General features: G+C 34.8%; 2 long non-coding RNA genes across 2 annotated transcripts; both read right to left on the reverse strand.

Moving 5' to 3' along the window:
- Window positions 1–12,874: 12,874 nt before the first annotated feature.
- On the reverse strand, window positions 12,875–14,459 carry LOC138911591 (uncharacterized). Its single transcript, XR_011417320.1, has 2 exons — window positions 13,447–14,459; window positions 12,875–13,371 (listed from the first exon to the last, which is right to left on the reverse strand). It is a non-coding gene; the product is annotated as an uncharacterized lncRNA (long non-coding RNA).
- Window positions 14,460–15,654: 1,195 nt separating this feature from the next.
- On the reverse strand, window positions 15,655–17,239 carry LOC138911592 (uncharacterized). Its single transcript, XR_011417321.1, has 2 exons — window positions 16,227–17,239; window positions 15,655–16,151 (listed from the first exon to the last, which is right to left on the reverse strand). It is a non-coding gene; the product is annotated as an uncharacterized lncRNA (long non-coding RNA).
- Between the last annotated feature and the right edge of the window lie 242 nt (window positions 17,240–17,481).

Genomic DNA, 17,481 nt, shown 5'->3' on the forward strand with positions numbered 1-17,481 from the left:
AAATAACATTTAAGCAAGTAATCACAAACTATAATCTAAAATAAAAGTGCAAAATCAAAGAACAATAAAGTTCAAACCTACAAAACTATTTAAAAACAAAGATTATCATCTAACGAAAGAATGTGTATTACACCAAGATGACCATGGAATTATCAGAACAACACCTCAACCAGGCCCTTTCACAACTTAGACAGGTGCCAAGCTTTGACGGATCAACGGATCAACTAAACGCCTTCATTAAAAGGATAGATTACATCCTACACCTGTATCCAACCCGAGATGTTAGACAACACAGCATCTTATACGGAGCCATCGAATTGCAAGTCACAGGAGATGCTCAGAGAATATCACAAAGGACAGCAGCCAACACTTGGCAGGAGCTGAAAACGCATTGATTGAAGAATACAAAGTGCAGACACCATTTGAAGAACTCCTTCGACGCTTATACAACACGAATTACCAAGGAAACGTCCGTAAGTTCATCGAGGAGCTCGAAAATAAATCTTTTGTTATATTAAATAAGTTAGCATTAGAAAATATACCTAGCAATACAACCCTTTATACAAATGCTATGAATAACACAATCAAAGATGTTATTACAAAAAAATTACCAGATAGGCTTTTCATGATGTTAGCCAGACACGACATTACGTCGACACAAAAACTAAAGCAAGTAGCTCAAAGAGAGGGATTATATGAAAATAGCGTTACTAAAATACCTAAAAATAATAATGTTCAGGGAAATCCAAATAACAATCGTAGGAACATGGGAAATTATCAGCAAAGTGCTAACCCAACCACCATTTCAAGTGGTTATTCCAACACGAATCAGAGTTATCACGCACAAAACAAACAGCACAATAAGTTCGAAGACAATCAGAAAGCTCACCACGAGTTCCAACAGAAATTAAGTCAAGGTAGATACCAAAATCCCTTAAACTATCAAAATCAGTCCCATTCACGCTTGAATGCACCAAACCCTCCGACTAAACGTCAAAGAGATAGTAACAGTGGGCAGATGAAAATGGATACATCCGAAAATTTTCATCAGCAAGCCTCGGAACAAACGGAAGAAATCCATTCATAAAATTGATTATGAATGACGAAGTTCTAAAATGTGTCATCGACACAGGTTCAACCATAAATCTAATGAAAACAAACCGCTTAAATTTTCCAGTTTACAACGAAACATTAAAGGTTCACACCATAAATGGTGTTATTGAATTAAAACAAAGTATACGTTTAGGAGCAAGCAAAATTTGTCCGAGCAAACAAAAATTCTATATTCACGACTTCTCAGAGCATTATGATGTTCTGATTGGGAGAGAATACCTCGAAGCATGTCAAGCAAAAATAGACTATGCACAAGGATCCGTAACCTTAGGAGAATTTACCTTTTGTTTTAGATATAATGACGAAGAGGTCGAAGAGGACATGACCGCACAAGAGTGCCTTGATCCACCCTCAACAGAGGACAGACTATTTAACTTCGCTATTAATAATGAATTAATAGAAAACAATGAGTTTAGGCTAGAGCAGCTAAACTCAGAAGGAAAAGAAAAATTAAAAAAGTTTTACATGAATTTCGTGATATCCAGTACCATGAAGGTGACAATTTGACTTTCACTAGTACAATTAAACACAAAATTCTAACAAAACATGAGGACCCAATTTACAAGAATCCATACAAATATCCTCAAATATACGATGAGGAAGTAAATAAACAAATACGCGATATGATAAAACAAAATATCATACGTAAATCCAAATCCCCTTACTGCTCACCAGTAATAATCGTTCCAAAGAAAAACGATGCATCTGGAAAGCAAAAGTTCCGGTTAGTCATAGATTACCGCAATCTCAATGAATTAACTATTAATGATAAATACCCTATCCCGATCATGGATGAAATATTAGACAAACTTGGAAAATGTCAATATTTCACAACCATTGATCTAGCCAAAGGCTTCCACCAAATCCAAATGAAACCCAAGACCGCATTTTCGACTAAACATGGCCATTACGAGTACACTCGCATGCCATTAGGTCTTAAGAATGCACCTGCAACGTTCCAACGTTGTATAAACAATCTCTTAGAAGATTTAATTTTTAAGGATTGTCTGGTCTACTAAGACGACATTATTATTTTTTCCACTTCATTGGAGGAACACATTTTGTCGCTACAAAAGGTATTTAAGAAGCTTAGAGAAGCTAACTTGAAACTACGGTTGGATAAATGCGAGTTTATGAGAAAAGAAACTGAATTTCTCGGTCACATCATCACAACTGAGGGTATAAAACCAAATCCCACCAAGATACAAGTAATTGTCAAATTCCCAATTCCTAAAACTCCAAAAGAAATTAAGTTTTAGGATTATGTGGTTTCTATAGGAAATTTATATCAAATTTCGCTAATATAGTAAAACCATTAACACTTAAATTAAAAAAGGGAGCAAAAATCAATCATTTATGGTGTGAACCTTTAATGTTTCGTTGTAAGCTGGAAAATTTAAGCGGTTTGTTTTCATTAGATTTATGGTTGAACCTGTGTCAATGACACATTTTAGAACTTCGTCATTCATAATCAATTTTATGAATGGATTTCTTCTGTTTGTTCCGAGGCTTGCTGATGAAAATTTTCGGATGTATCCATTTTCATCTGCCCACTGTTACTATCTCTTTGACGTTTAGTCGGAGGGTTTGGTGCATTCAAGCGTGAATGGGACTGATTTTGGTAGTTTAAGGGATTTTGGTATCTACCTTGACTTAATTTCTGTTGGAACTCGTGGTGAGCTTTCTGATTGTCTTCGGACTTATTGTGCTGTTTATTTTGTGCGTAATAACTCTGATTCGTGTTGGAATAACCACTTGAACTGGTGGTTGGGTTAGCAATTTGTTGATAATTTCCCATGCTCCTCCGATTGTTATTTTGATTTCCCTGAACATTATTATTTTTAGGTTTTTCAGTAACGCTATTTTCATATAATCCCTCTCTTTGAGCTACTTGCTTTAGTTTTTGTGTCGACGTAATATCTGGTAATTTTTTTGTAATAACATCTTTGATTGTGTTATTCACAGCATTTGTATAAAGGGTTGTATTGCTAGGTATATTTTCTAGTGCTAACTTATTTAATATAACAAAAGATTTATTTTCGAGCTCCTCGATGAACTTACGGACGTTTCCTTGGTAATTCGTGTTGTATAAGCGTCGAAGGAGTTCTTCAAATGGTGTCTGCACTTTGTATTCTTCAATCAATGCGTTTTTCAGCTCCTGCCAAGTGTTGGCTGCTGCCCTTTGTGATATTCTCTGAGCATCTCCTGTGACTTGCAATTCGATGGCTCCGTATAAGATGCTGTGTTGTCTAACCTCTCGGGTTGGATACAGGTGTAGGATGTAATCTATCCTTTTAATGAAGGCGTTTAGTTGATCCGTTGATCCGTCAAAGCTTGGCACCTGTCTAAGTTGTGAAAGGGCCTGGTTGAGGTGTTGTTCTGATAATTCCATGGTCATCTTGGTGTAATACACTTTTTTTTCGTTAGATGATAATCTTTGTTTTTAAATAGTTTTGAGTTTGTAGGTTTGAACTTTATTGTTCTTTGATTTTGCACTTTTATTTTAGATTATAGTTTGTGATGGATTATTGCTTAAATATTTTTTTTTTTGTGTGTGTGTCTTAAAAAGACCCAGTAATAACGTATTGCAGGGATCAAACGATATGCAAAGCCAGTCGGTATTAACTGTAGTAGCTTTATTGCCCAAAGGGTCAATATTATTAGGATACTAATGACCCGAAGGTTCTTGTGCGGATAAGTATTCGAGAAAATGTTTATTACACTCCGACAACACTTTCGGTCGCGATTGTGCGTTAGATCTGGGAATTAATTATCCTTTAGCGATCTTTACTTTTTCCCGACGTATCCTACCGGCTGCGCCAATTAAGTTTTACACGTTAGGTTACTATAAAAAAATATATTTCAATTTATTATTTTCACTTAACGGCTACTTTTGTTGAGTACATTCAGATTTGCTTCCCGAATATGAACTGATTTATCTAACTGTTGCGGTCGCTTAGCAAACTTCGCTTTGAGAGAGTTTGAGTCAAAATTGAGTGAAGTTTGAGCTGCGTCAGCAATTATGCGTGGGATAATACTCTGATGGGAACATTGACAGTGGCGTGATATTTAGGGTGAATTGTTTATGTCTACCAAAGGGGGACAGTTTGATCTTGACCAATGTCGATGTTATCACCAGGCTCTTTGTTTACAATATTAGAAATGTTTATAATTGTGCTTATGCTTATGTGCTAAGTTATGTTAAAGGGTGGGTGCGACTATGGATATGTCACTATATATATATATATATATATATATATACAAATATTATATATATATAGCCTTGAAATGTGTAAAACATAGAAGGAGACATCTCCGACCCCATAAAGTATATATATTCTATCACCATCAACAGCTGCTAGTGCCTGCGGAGATCAGAATTATTTCCGTTATTGGATAACTTACTGCGTTTCCAAGCAATCGATAAAAATCGATATCAATTTCCTGTTTTTTGGGAAATGTTGTTAAATAATAAGAGCTAGAGTCACCAAACTTGACATATAGCTTCTAAAATAGAAAATATATATGCATTTGATGTTGGAAGAAGAGGGTTCAGGGTACCCTCTAGTCGGGAGCTCCCGACTAGAACCTCTTACTTGTTTCAAATAATTTAGTGATAGCGGATAATTCTCATAGCATTGAGAACTCAGAAGAAAGAAGTTCGACTTGGCTATGGCTTCTTAAACTTTTTCAAATATTTAGATTACACATTTTTTAGATGTGATAATCTATGAGTAGAGGTGGTTTTGAAAAAGTAGTCGAAGGAATTGACTTGGGAATACATACTTCTAAGAGTGAGTTAAGGGTGATATAAAAAAAAGTAGTGGCAGTATTCATATCAACAGAGTCATATAAGTAAACCAAACGGTTGCATAAATAAGCTGATTCAGCAATGAATAATTTCCTTTGCGAAAGCAACGGCGGAACTTATTGGCTGATGAGCACGAAATGAGAGGATTACAATTGAGCAATGGAATCTCTAATGTAGGATATACATCCTCAGGAGGAGATAAAGGACGGGACCTAGACACATTAGAAATAAGGTAGTCGTTTACAACAAGGTCAAGTGTTCTACTCAAATGCTTAAAAACTGAATTGATTTGAAACAACGAAAGATCAAGTATGCAGTCTATAAAATCGTGCTGTGCTGAGGACACCAGATAATGTTCGGCAGTGAATAATGGCAAATTAAAATTACCCAACACCATAAATAGGTCATTATCCCTCACGTGTAATAAATCTTCTTCAATGCAAGTAATGTATTTCATATAAGCTTGAATATCAGAAGAAGGAAGGAGCATGTAATATAGATATTCCGTGTAGGAAAAGACACCTTCACTGAGACAATCTCAGCTTCAGTAGGCGTACTAAAACAGAAAAGTTCTGACTGGAGACTGCTTTAATGGCCATAAACACCCCGCCACCTCGAGTCGGCCGATCATTTCTATGCAAAATATTCGAAAATCCCTCAAAATCACATATGGTTGATTTTAACCATGTTTCTCAAAATGCTATTATATCCGAATCGAAGGAAGTGCTAGCCATGAAAAGATTTTTAAACTTTGAAATGAATAAAGATTTGGTCAGAAGATGCACTTGGTTTTTTGGGGCTGAAATGGTACTCTGTATTGAATGGACTGGAAGGGTGACAGGATTGTTACGCTTTAGGCTTGAACTCGTGAACAATCATGTGTGGAGGCCAAAATTTGGACCACAAATGATTGGGAACATATTATGTGAAATATGTATTTTGAATGATGATATTTCACGAGGGTTGGAGAAATTAAATTTGGTTATTGATACGCTAGCAGAAGATTTGCTAGCAATATAGGCTGCCAATGACTTGGAAGTGGTGTCCTACGAAAGTCAAGACACAAAAACTTGCCTACGAAGGGCAGCAAATGTTAAAGTAGGCGCTGATGGGGCTGCAGGTAATATAGGAGTTGAAAGAGCTAAAGAAGCACCATGATTGTTTTTAACAATCATTCCACCTGTACGAACAGAAGTTGACGGGGTTGAGGCAGTTTGAATAACTGCGACGGGATCAGGTAACAGGGGCTATTGGGTAGTCGCTTGGAAAGGCCGATTAATACAACAAATTTTGATAGTTCCGCTTTGCTAGGAAGGGACAACAAAGGCGTAAGTGTCTGAACAGACGTAGAGGTCAATTGCCAAGGTTGAGGTTCCAACTGGCAATTGGTTGGAGACTGAATTTGTATTTGCCAAACAACTCAAAACTGCTTATGCATGAACGTGCACGGTTTCTTACAGCACGACATAATTATTATATGCGTATGCAAGTCACCAGAGCGCAGACTCAAAAATTCAAAATTTAGAAATATCAAATAAGAGGTTCTAGTCGGGAGCTCCCGACTAGGGAATACCCTGAACCATCTTATTCCAACGGCAAATTAATTTAAAAACGTGCTAGAAAGGCTTTCTTCAGCACGCCGAAGATCAAATACCCTTGCAGATCCAACCGTTCCATAATTCTTATAGTGCTTTGCCCGTATCTAAGAAGCTCAGGGAAAATAATTAATGCCGAGTTTGGGCAAGATAACGTGATAAACAAAAAAGAATTTTAATCAAAAAACTAGTTTTCGACGCATCGTTCCTATGGCAGATATATGATATAGTAGTCCTAAGTATATAAGATTTTGAAAAATGAAGGGAGCATAGTGAAACCTTAAAATCAAAATATCTTGCATAACAAAAAAATGTCCATACAACAACTTAATTTTCGACCGATCGTTCCTATGGCAGATATATGATACAGTGGTCCGATCTTAATAGAATACTGCCTATATATGAGCAGTACAGTCAAACTAATAAATGCCGAGTTTGGTCAAGATATCTTGAACTTAATTTTCATACAACTTAATTTTCTACCGATCGTTCCTATAACAGCTATATAATATAGTGGTCCGATCTTAATATGATTTTGTTTTTATTTGAGGAGTATAGTAAAACTAATAAATGCCGAGTTTGGTGAAGATATCTTCAAAAACAAAATGTTCTTTCATACAACTTAATTTTCTACCGATCGTTCCTATATCAGATATATGATATAGTGGTCCGACCTTAATAGGATGTTGCCTATATATGAGGAGTACAGTTATACTATAAAATGCCGAGTTTGGTCAAGAAATCTTGAAAAAGAAAATGTTTTTTCACCCAACAACTTAATTTTCGACCGGTCGTTCCTATGGCAATTATATGATATAGTGGTCGGATATTATTAAAATTTTGCATGTATATGAGGAGTGCAGGACAAATAGTAAATTAATAGGATTTGCATATATATGAGAGGTATAGTGAAACTAATAAATGCCGAGTTTGGTCAAGATATCTAGAAATATAAAATGTTTTTTCATCCAACAACTTAATTCTCGACCGATCGTTCCTATGGCAGATACATGATATAGTGGTCCAATCTTAATTGGATATTGGCTATACACGAGGAGAACAGTAAGATTAATGAATGCCGAGTTTGGTCAAGATATCTTGAAAAAATAACTCGTTTTTTTATACAAAAACTAATGTTCGACCGATCGTTCCTATAGCAGCTATATGATAAAGTGGTCCGATCTTAATAGGATTTTGCCTATATACGAGGAGAACAGTAAGATTAATGAATGCCGAGTTTGGTCAAGATATCTTGAAAAAGAAATCTTTTTTTTATACAAAAACTAATGTTCGACCGATCGTTCCTATAGCAGCTATATGATAAAGTGGTCCGATCTTAATATGATTTTGCATATATATAAGGTGTACAGTAAAACTAATAAATGCCGAGTTTTGGTCGAGATATCTTGAAAAACAAAATGTTTTTTCGTACAACTTAATTTTCGACCGATCGTTCCTATGGCAGCGATATGATATAGTGGTCCGATCTTAATAGGATTTTGCCTATATATGGAGAGTATAGTAAAACTAATAGATGCCGAGGTTGGTCAAGATATCTTGAAGAACAAAATATTTTTTCGTACAACCTAATTTTCGACCGATCGTCCCTATGGCAGCTATATGATATTGTGGTCCGATCTTAATAGGATATTGCATATATATGAGGAGTACAGTAAAACAAATAAATTCCGAAAGAAATCGCTTTTATATACAAAAACTTAATGTTCGACCGATCGTTCCTATAGCAGCTTTATGATATAGTTGTCCGATCTTAATATGATTTTGCACATATATGAGGTGTACAGTATTAGTAGTATTATTAGATTAATAAATGCCGAGTTTGTTCAAGATATCTTGAAAAACAAAATGTTATTTCATACAACAACTTAATTTTCGATCGGTCGTTCCTATGGCAATTATATGATATAGTGGTCGGATATTATTGGGATTTTGCATATATATGAGGAGTGCAGGAAAGATAATAAATTAATTGGATTTGCATATATATGAGGAGTATAGTGAAACCAATAAATCCCGAGTTTGGTCAAGATATCTAGAAAAATAAAATGTTTTTTCATACAACAACTTAGTTTTCGACCGATCGTTCCTATGACAGATATATGATATAGTGGTCCGACCTTAAAAGGATGTTGCCTATATATGAGGAGTACGGTTATCCTATTAAATGCCGAGTTTGGTCAAGAAATCTTGAAAAAGAAAATGTTTTTTCATGCAACTTAATTTTCGACCGGTCGTTGCTATGGCAGCTATATGATATAGTGGTCCGATATCAATAAAATTTTGCATATATATGAGTAGTATAGTAAAACTAAAAAGTAAATACCAAGTTTTGTCAATGTATCTTCAAAAACAAAATGTTTTTTCATACAACAATTTAATTTTTCACCGATCAATACTAAGACAGCTTAATTATATAGTGGTCCGATCTTAATATTATTTTGCCTATATATGAGGAGCATAGTAAATCTAATAAATTCCGAGTTTGTTCAAGATATCTTGAAAAACAAAATGTTTTTTCACCCAACAACTTAATTTTCGACCGGTCGTTTCTATGGCAATTATATGATACAGTGGTCGGATATTATTAAGATTTTGCATGTATAATAGGAGTGCAGGACAAATAGTAAATTAATAGGATTTGCATATATATGAGGAGTATAGTGAAACTAATAAATGCCGAGTTTGGTCAAGATATCTAGAAATATAAAATGTTTTTTCATCCAACAACTTAATTCTCGACCGATCGTTCCTATGGCAGATACATGATATAGTGGTCCAATCTTAATAGGATATTGGTTATATACGAGGAGAACAGTAAGATTAATGAATGCCGAGTTTGGTCAAGATATCTTGAAAAAATAAATCGTTTTTTTTATACAAAAACTAATGTTCGACCGATCGTTCCTATAGCAGCTATATGATAAAGTGGTCCGATCTTAATAGGATTTTGCCTATATATGAGGAGAACAGTAAGATTAATGAATGCCGAGTTTGGTCAAGATATCTTGAAAAAGAAATCTTTTTTTTATACAAAAACTAATGTTCGACCGATCGTTCCTATAGCAGCTATATGATAAAGTGGTCCGATCTTAATATGATTTTGCATATACATAAGGTGTACAGTAAAACTAATAAATGCCGAGTTTTGGTCAAGATATCTTAATGAACAAAATGTTTTTTCGTACAATTTAATTTTCGACCGATCGTCCCTATGGCAGCTATATGATATTGTGGTCCGATCTTAATAGGATATTGCATATATATGAGGAGTACAGTAAAACTAATAAATTCCGAAAGAAATCGTTTTTATATACAAAAACTTAATGTTCGACCGATCGTTCCTATAGCAGCTGTATGATATAGTTGTCCGATCTTATTATGATTTTGCACATATATGAGGTGTACAGTATTAGTAGTATTATTAGTTTAATAAATGCCGAGTTTGGTCAAGATATCTTTAAAAACAAAATGTTATTTCATACAACAACTTAATTTTCGATCGGTCGTTCCTATGGCAATTATATGATATAGTGGTCGGATATTATTAGGATTTTGCATATATATCAGGAGTGCAGGAATAATAATAAATTAATAGGATTTGCATATATATGAGGAGTATAGTGAAACCAATAAATGCCGAGCGTGGTCAAGATATCTTAAGAACAACATGTTTTTTCGTACAACAGCTTAGTTTTCGACCGATCGTTCCTATGGCAGCTATATGATATAGTGTTCCGATCTTAAAATGATTTCGCCTTCATATGAGGAGAGTAGTAAACCTAATAAATGCCGAGTTTGGTCAAGATATCTTTAAAATCAAAATGTTTTTTCATACAACAAAACCTACTTTTCGACCGATCGTTCCTATGACAGATGTATGATATAGTGGCCACATCTTAATAGGACTTTGCATATATATGAGGAGTATATCAATATTTATTTGTTGGCTGGCTCGAGGTCCGTGTTTGTTAAAACAAACAATGAAAAACAATTTTATTCAATTCTCTTCCGATATATTTCGGTTGCACATCGGCAAACCGTCTTCAGGGCACTAACACCAAGATACAAAAAACAATTAACAATTATAATACAATAAATTAAACATTATTTCGAACATTTTACATACATTATTTTACACGTCTGCGCTTTTTGACGTGGAGATTGTTACTGAGGTTGTTTGACTGTTTAAGAGGTGTCTGTACAAGTGAGCGCAATTTTCTGTGTCTGTCTTGTAGTTTAGTCGTTTGTAGGTTGGTGTGTTAATTATGTGTAGCATTTCCAATGTGTGTCGCTTGTTATAGTGTTGTTCTTGTTGTAAGATTGTTGTTTCATCAAAATTTGGTGTGTGGTTGCTTCTTATACAATGGGTCATAAGTGCTGTTTTCTGTATATTATTTTGATGTCTTAGTTTGAAGTCCGATTTATGTTGACTAATCCTTGTTTTTAGCTTCGATTTTGTTGTACCTATGTAGACACTATTGCACTTGTTGTTGTTATCCCCGCCACATGGTATTTGGTAAACGACGTTGCTTTTTTCGATCATCGGGATTTTCGACTTTATCTTGTTGAAGAATTTTTGTAATGTATTCGTCGGTTTGTGTGCTACTTTTATATCTTGTTTGTTATAACAGTCTGAGTTTGTGAGGCGTTCTGATAGTCGTGGTACATATATTAGTGATTTGTATATTTTAGCAGGTTCTGTTGGCTTTTTTCTTTCGATTTGTCGTCTTTTTAATAATGTTTTGATTATATTTGGGGGGAAGTCATTTTTGGTCAAAAGTTCTTTGATTTCATGTTCAATTTCTTTGTGGTATATTGTGTCCGATATTTTCATCATTCTATTCATACAGCCTAGTGCTGTATTGATTATCATACTCTTTGGGTGGTTTGAATTGAAGTTGAGTATTCGTCCGGAGGCTATGGGTTTCCTATACCACTTTATTTTGAGTGTGTTGTCCATTCTGCTTACAATAGAGTCTAAAAATGGTAATTTCCCGTCCTTTTCTAATTCCATTGTAAATTTTATCTGTTTGTGGAAGGAATTCAATTCTTTTAGAATATTTTCCACGTCTATTTTGTTCGTTATGGCAAAAAGGTCATCTACATATTTGGTCAAGAGTCTTGGTTTTATTTTTAATTTATCTGTAATCTTGTCCAACAGTTCCTCCATTAATATATCTGCGATTACTGGGGAAGCCGGTGATCCCATTGGCATTCCCTTAAGTTGTGTGTATATTTTGTCTTCGTATTTGAAATATCTGTTTTCCTGTATGCAAAATCTAACTATGTCCATAAATAGTTGTTTCGGTATATTCGTGTGCTCTTCTAATTTGGTCCATTTTTGTCTTATTGTGTCAAGTGCTAATTCTATTGGTATGCTGGGAAATAAGGATACTACGTCAAAAGATACTAATGTTTCCTCTTCTCTAATCTGGGAGTTGTTGACTCTGTCTTTAAAATCTACCGCGTTCTTGATGTTGTACCTAGAGTCCATTGTCAGATTTTTTAATATTTGTATTATATATTTGCACAGCCCGTAAGATGGAGATCCTATGGAAGAACATATTGGTCTCAGTGGAGTTCCTTCCTTGTGTATTTTTGGTAGTCCATATATCCTCGGAGGTACCGCTGTTGTTGTAGTCATCTTATTTCTTTCGTCCTTTGAAATAAGACCCATCTTGAATAATTGTGCTACGAAGGTGTTATTCTTTGTCTGTAGTCTTGATGTCGGATCCAGTCTCAATGTTCTATACGCGCATAAGTCGTCTAAAATATTTGTCATTTTATTTTTATATTCATCCTCATCCATTGCTACGGTTTTGTTGCCCTTATCCGACGATAGAATTTTAATATTTATATTTTCTTTCAGTAATTTTCGTGTCTGTTCCACTGTGTCCAGTATTGCTCGATCCCTACTGTTTTGGTTGTTCTTGGTTTTATGCTCTTTGACTAACAAAGAGAATTTTGTACGCGCCGACTCTTGTGTTTCCTTTTCTTTTATTGTTTGCACTAGCTCCTCACCGTCTGCGATGTATTTCAAGAGAGGAAAATCTCTCTTGCTGATTGGGAGAGCGAACTTCGGCCCTTTTGCGAGTAACGCTACGACGTTTGGCGGGAATTCTATTTTTGTTTTGTTTACAAACCACTCTCTTTGCGTGTTGTTATCCGCTAAGGCTAGGTTCCGTTGATCTCGTAACTTATCGTGTTTCGTTTCTTGTCTTTTCTTGAGTGTTGTTGTTATTTTGTTTTCTATATTTCTCTCGCTCTCAAAAAACGCTTTTGCGTCATCTGTGGTCATCAGTTGTTCTATGTTTGTTTTTGCTTTTTGCATATGTTTTGTTTGTTCTTGTAATAGGTTGTGTTTGTGTTTTATAAGTAAGTTTAATATTTTGGTATGGTAAAAATGTGTGTGTCTAGTCAATGTTCTTGTTATGTCAGGGTGGGTTTTATTGTCAGTGGTCAGTATGGTCAAATGCTGTGTCAAGTTTTTGATGAAGTTAGGTATTAAATTTGATTTTCTACATTTTAACAAAAATTTTAAACTAGATTTAAGTTTAGTTAATTTTACCAGTGTTAGTTGGAATTTATTAATTGTTCTTTTCGAATCCTTGTATTTAGTTTTTATTTTTGCGTAGCTCATGTTGGTTGCTGTGCATACGGCGTGCCTTCCGTTGATATTTATTGATGGCTCTGGCGACCTTTCCATATTTCAATATTTATTTGTTGGCTGGCTCGAGGTCCGTGTTTGTTAAAACAAACAATGAAAAACAATTTTATTCAATTCTCTTCCGATATATTTCGGTTGCACATCGGCAAACCGTCTTCAGGGCACTAACACCAAGATACAAAAAACAATTAACAATTATAATACAATAAATTAAACATTATTTCGAACATTTTACATACATTATTTTACACGTCTGCGCTTTTTGACGTGGAGATTGTTACTGAGGTTGTTTGACTGTTTAAGAGGTGTCTGTACAAGTGAGCGCAATTTTCTGTGTCTGTCTTGTAGTTTAGTCGTTTGTAGGTTGGTGTGTTAATTATGTGTAGCATTTCCAATGTGTGTCGCTTGTTATAGTGTTGTTCTTGTTGTAAGATTGTTGTTTCATCAAAATTTGGTGTGTGGTTGCTTCTTATACAATGGGTCATAAGTGCTGTTTTCTGTATATTATTTTGATGTCTTAGTTTGAAGTCCGATTTATGTTGACTAATCCTTGTTTTTAGCTTCGATTTTGTTGTACCTATGTAGACACTATTGCACTTGTTGTTGTTATCCCCGCCACATGGTATTTGGTAAACGACGTTGCTTTTTTCGATCATCGGGATTTTCGACTTTATCTTGTTGAAGAATTTTTGTAATGTATTCGTCGGTTTGTGTGCTACTTTTATATCTTGTTTGTTATAACAGTCTGAGTTTGTGAGGCGTTCTGATAGTCGTGGTACATATATTAGTGATTTGTATATTTTAGCAGGTTCTGTTGGCTTTTTTCTTTCGATTTGTCGTCTTTTTAATAATGTTTTGATTATATTTGGGGGGAAGTCATTTTTGGTCAAAAGTTCTTTGATTTCATGTTCAATTTCTTTGTGGTATATTGTGTCCGATATTTTCATCATTCTATTCATACAGCCTAGTGCTGTATTGATTATCATACTCTTTGGGTGGTTTGAATTGAAGTTGAGTATTCGTCCGGAGGCTATGGGTTTCCTATACCACTTTATTTTGAGTGTGTTGTCCATTCTGCTTACAATAGAGTCTAAAAATGGTAATTTCCCGTCCTTTTCTAATTCCATTGTAAATTTTATCTGTTTGTGGAAGGAATTCAATTCTTTTAGAATATTTTCCACGTCTATTTTGTTCGTTATGGCAAAAAGGTCATCTACATATTTGGTCAAGAGTCTTGGTTTTATTTTTAATTTATCTGTAATCTTGTCCAACAGTTCCTCCATTAATATATCTGCGATTACTGGGGAAGCCGGTGATCCCATTGGCATTCCCTTAAGTTGTGTGTATATTTTGTCTTCGTATTTGAAATATCTGTTTTCCTGTATGCAAAATCTAACTATGTCCATAAATAGTTGTTTCGGTATATTCGTGTGCTCTTCTAATTTGGTCCATTTTTGTCTTATTGTGTCAAGTGCTAATTCTATTGGTATGCTGGGAAATAAGGATACTACGTCAAAAGATACTAATGTTTCCTCTTCTCTAATCTGGGAGTTGTTGACTCTGTCTTTAAAATCTACCGCGTTCTTGATGTTGTACCTAGAGTCCATTGTCAGATTTTTTAATATTTGTATTATATATTTGCACAGCCCGTAAGATGGAGATCCTATGGAAGAACATATTGGTCTCAGTGGAGTTCCTTCCTTGTGTATTTTTGGTAGTCCATATATCCTCGGAGGTACCGCTGTTGTTGTAGTCATCTTATTTCTTTCGTCCTTTGAAATAAGACCCATCTTGAATAATTGTGCTACGAAGGTGTTATTCTTTGTCTGTAGTCTTGATGTCGGATCCAGTCTCAATGTTCTATACGCGCATAAGTCGTCTAAAATATTTGTCATTTTATTTTTATATTCATCCTCATCCATTGCTACGGTTTTGTTGCCCTTATCCGACGATAGAATTTTAATATTTATATTTTCTTTCAGTAATTTTCGTGTCTGTTCCACTGTGTCCAGTATTGCTCGATCCCTACTGTTTTGGTTGTTCTTGGTTTTATGCTCTTTGACTAACAAAGAGAATTTTGTACGCGCCGACTCTTGTGTTTCCTTTTCTTTTATTGTTTGCACTAGCTCCTCACCGTCTGCGATGTATTTCAAGAGAGGAAAATCTCTCTTGCTGATTGGGAGAGCGAACTTCGGCCCTTTTGCGAGTAACGCTACGACGTTTGGCGGGAATTCTATTTTTGTTTTGTTTACAAACCACTCTCTTTGCGTGTTGTTATCCGCTAAGGCTAGGTTCCGTTGATCTCGTAACTTATCGTGTTTCGTTTCTTGTCTTTTCTTGAGTGTTGTTGTTATTTTGTTTTCTATATTTCTCTCGCTCTCAAAAAACGCTTTTGCGTCATCTGTGGTCATCAGTTGTTCTATGTTTGTTTTTGCTTTTTGCATATGTTTTGTTTGTTCTTGTAATAGGTTGTGTTTGTGTTTTATAAGTAAGTTTAATATTTTGGTATGGTAAAAATGTGTGTGTCTAGTCAATGTTCTTGTTATGTCAGGGTGGGTTTTATTGTCAGTGGTCAGTATGGTCAAATGCTGTGTCAAGTTTTTGATGAAGTTAGGTATTAAATTTGATTTTCTACATTTTAACAAAAATTTTAAACTAGATTTAAGTTTAGTTAATTTTACCAGTGTTAGTTGGAATTTATTAATTGTTCTTTTCGAATCCTTGTATTTAGTTTTTATTTTTGCGTAGCTCATGTTGGTTGCTGTGCATACGGCGTGCCTTCCGTTGATATTTATTGATGGCTCTGGCGACCTTTCCATATTTCAATATTTATTTGTTGGCTGGCTCGAGGTCCGTGTTTGTTAAAACAAACAATGAAAAACAATTTTATTCAATTCTCTTCCGATATATTTCGGTTGCACATCGGCAAACCGTCTTCAGGGCACTAACACCAAGATACAAAAAACAATTAACAATTATAATACAATAAATTAAACATTATTTCGAACATTTTACATACATTATTTTACACGTCTGCGCTTTTTGACGTGGAGATTGTTACTGAGGTTGTTTGACTGTTTAAGAGGTGTCTGTACAAGTGAGCGCAATTTTCTGTGTCTGTCTTGTAGTTTAGTCGTTTGTAGGTTGGTGTGTTAATTATGTGTAGCATTTCCAATGTGTGTCGCTTGTTATAGTGTTGTTCTTGTTGTAAGATTGTTGTTTCATCAAAATTTGGTGTGTGGTTGCTTCTTATACAATGGGTCATAAGTGCTGTTTTCTGTATATTATTTTGATGTCTTAGTTTGAAGTCCGATTTATGTTGACTAATCCTTGTTTTTAGCTTCGATTTTGTTGTACCTATGTAGACACTATTGCACTTGTTGTTGTTATCCCCGCCACATGGTATTTGGTAAACGACGTTGCTTTTTTCGATCATCGGGATTTTCGACTTTATCTTGTTGAAGAATTTTTGTAATGTATTCGTCGGTTTGTGTGCTACTTTTATATCTTGTTTGTTATAACAGTCTGAGTTTGTGAGGCGTTCTGATAGTCGTGGTACATATATTAGTGATTTGTATATTTTAGCAGGTTCTGTTGGCTTTTTTCTTTCGATTTGTCGTCTTTTTAATAATGTTTTGATTATATTTGGGGGGAAGTCATTTTTGGTCAAAAGTTCTTTGATTTCATGTTCAATTTCTTTGTGGTATATTGTGTCCGATATTTTCATCATTCTATTCATACAGCCTAGTGCTGTATTGATTATCATACTCTTTGGGTGGTTTGAATTGAAGTTGAGTATTCGTCCGGAGGCTATGGGTTTCCTATACCACTTTATTTTGAGTGTGTTGTCCATTCTGCTTACAATAGAGTCTAAAAATGGTAATTTCCCGTCCTTTTCTAATTCCATTGTAAATTTTATCTGTTTGTGGAAGGAATTCAATTCTTTTAGAATATTTTCCACGTCTATTTTGTTCGTTATGGCAAAAAGGTCATCTACATATTTGGTCAAGAGTCTTGGTTTTATTTTTAATTTATCTGTAATCTTGTCCAACAGTTCCTCCATTAATATATCTGCGATTACTGGGGAAGCCGGTGATCCCATTGGCATTCCCTTAAGTTGTGTGTATATTTTGTCTTCGTATTTGAAATATCTGTTTTCCTGTATGCAAAATCTAACTATGTCCATAAATAGTTGTTTCGGTATATTCGTGTGCTCTTCTAATTTGGTCCATTTTTGTCTTATTGTGTCAAGTGCTAATTCTATTGGTATGCTG

Source organism: Drosophila virilis, unplaced genomic scaffold (assembly GCF_030788295.1).
Source record: "Drosophila virilis strain 15010-1051.87 unplaced genomic scaffold, Dvir_AGI_RSII-ME tig00001642, whole genome shotgun sequence".
Taxonomy (NCBI): domain Eukaryota; kingdom Metazoa; phylum Arthropoda; class Insecta; order Diptera; family Drosophilidae; genus Drosophila; species Drosophila virilis.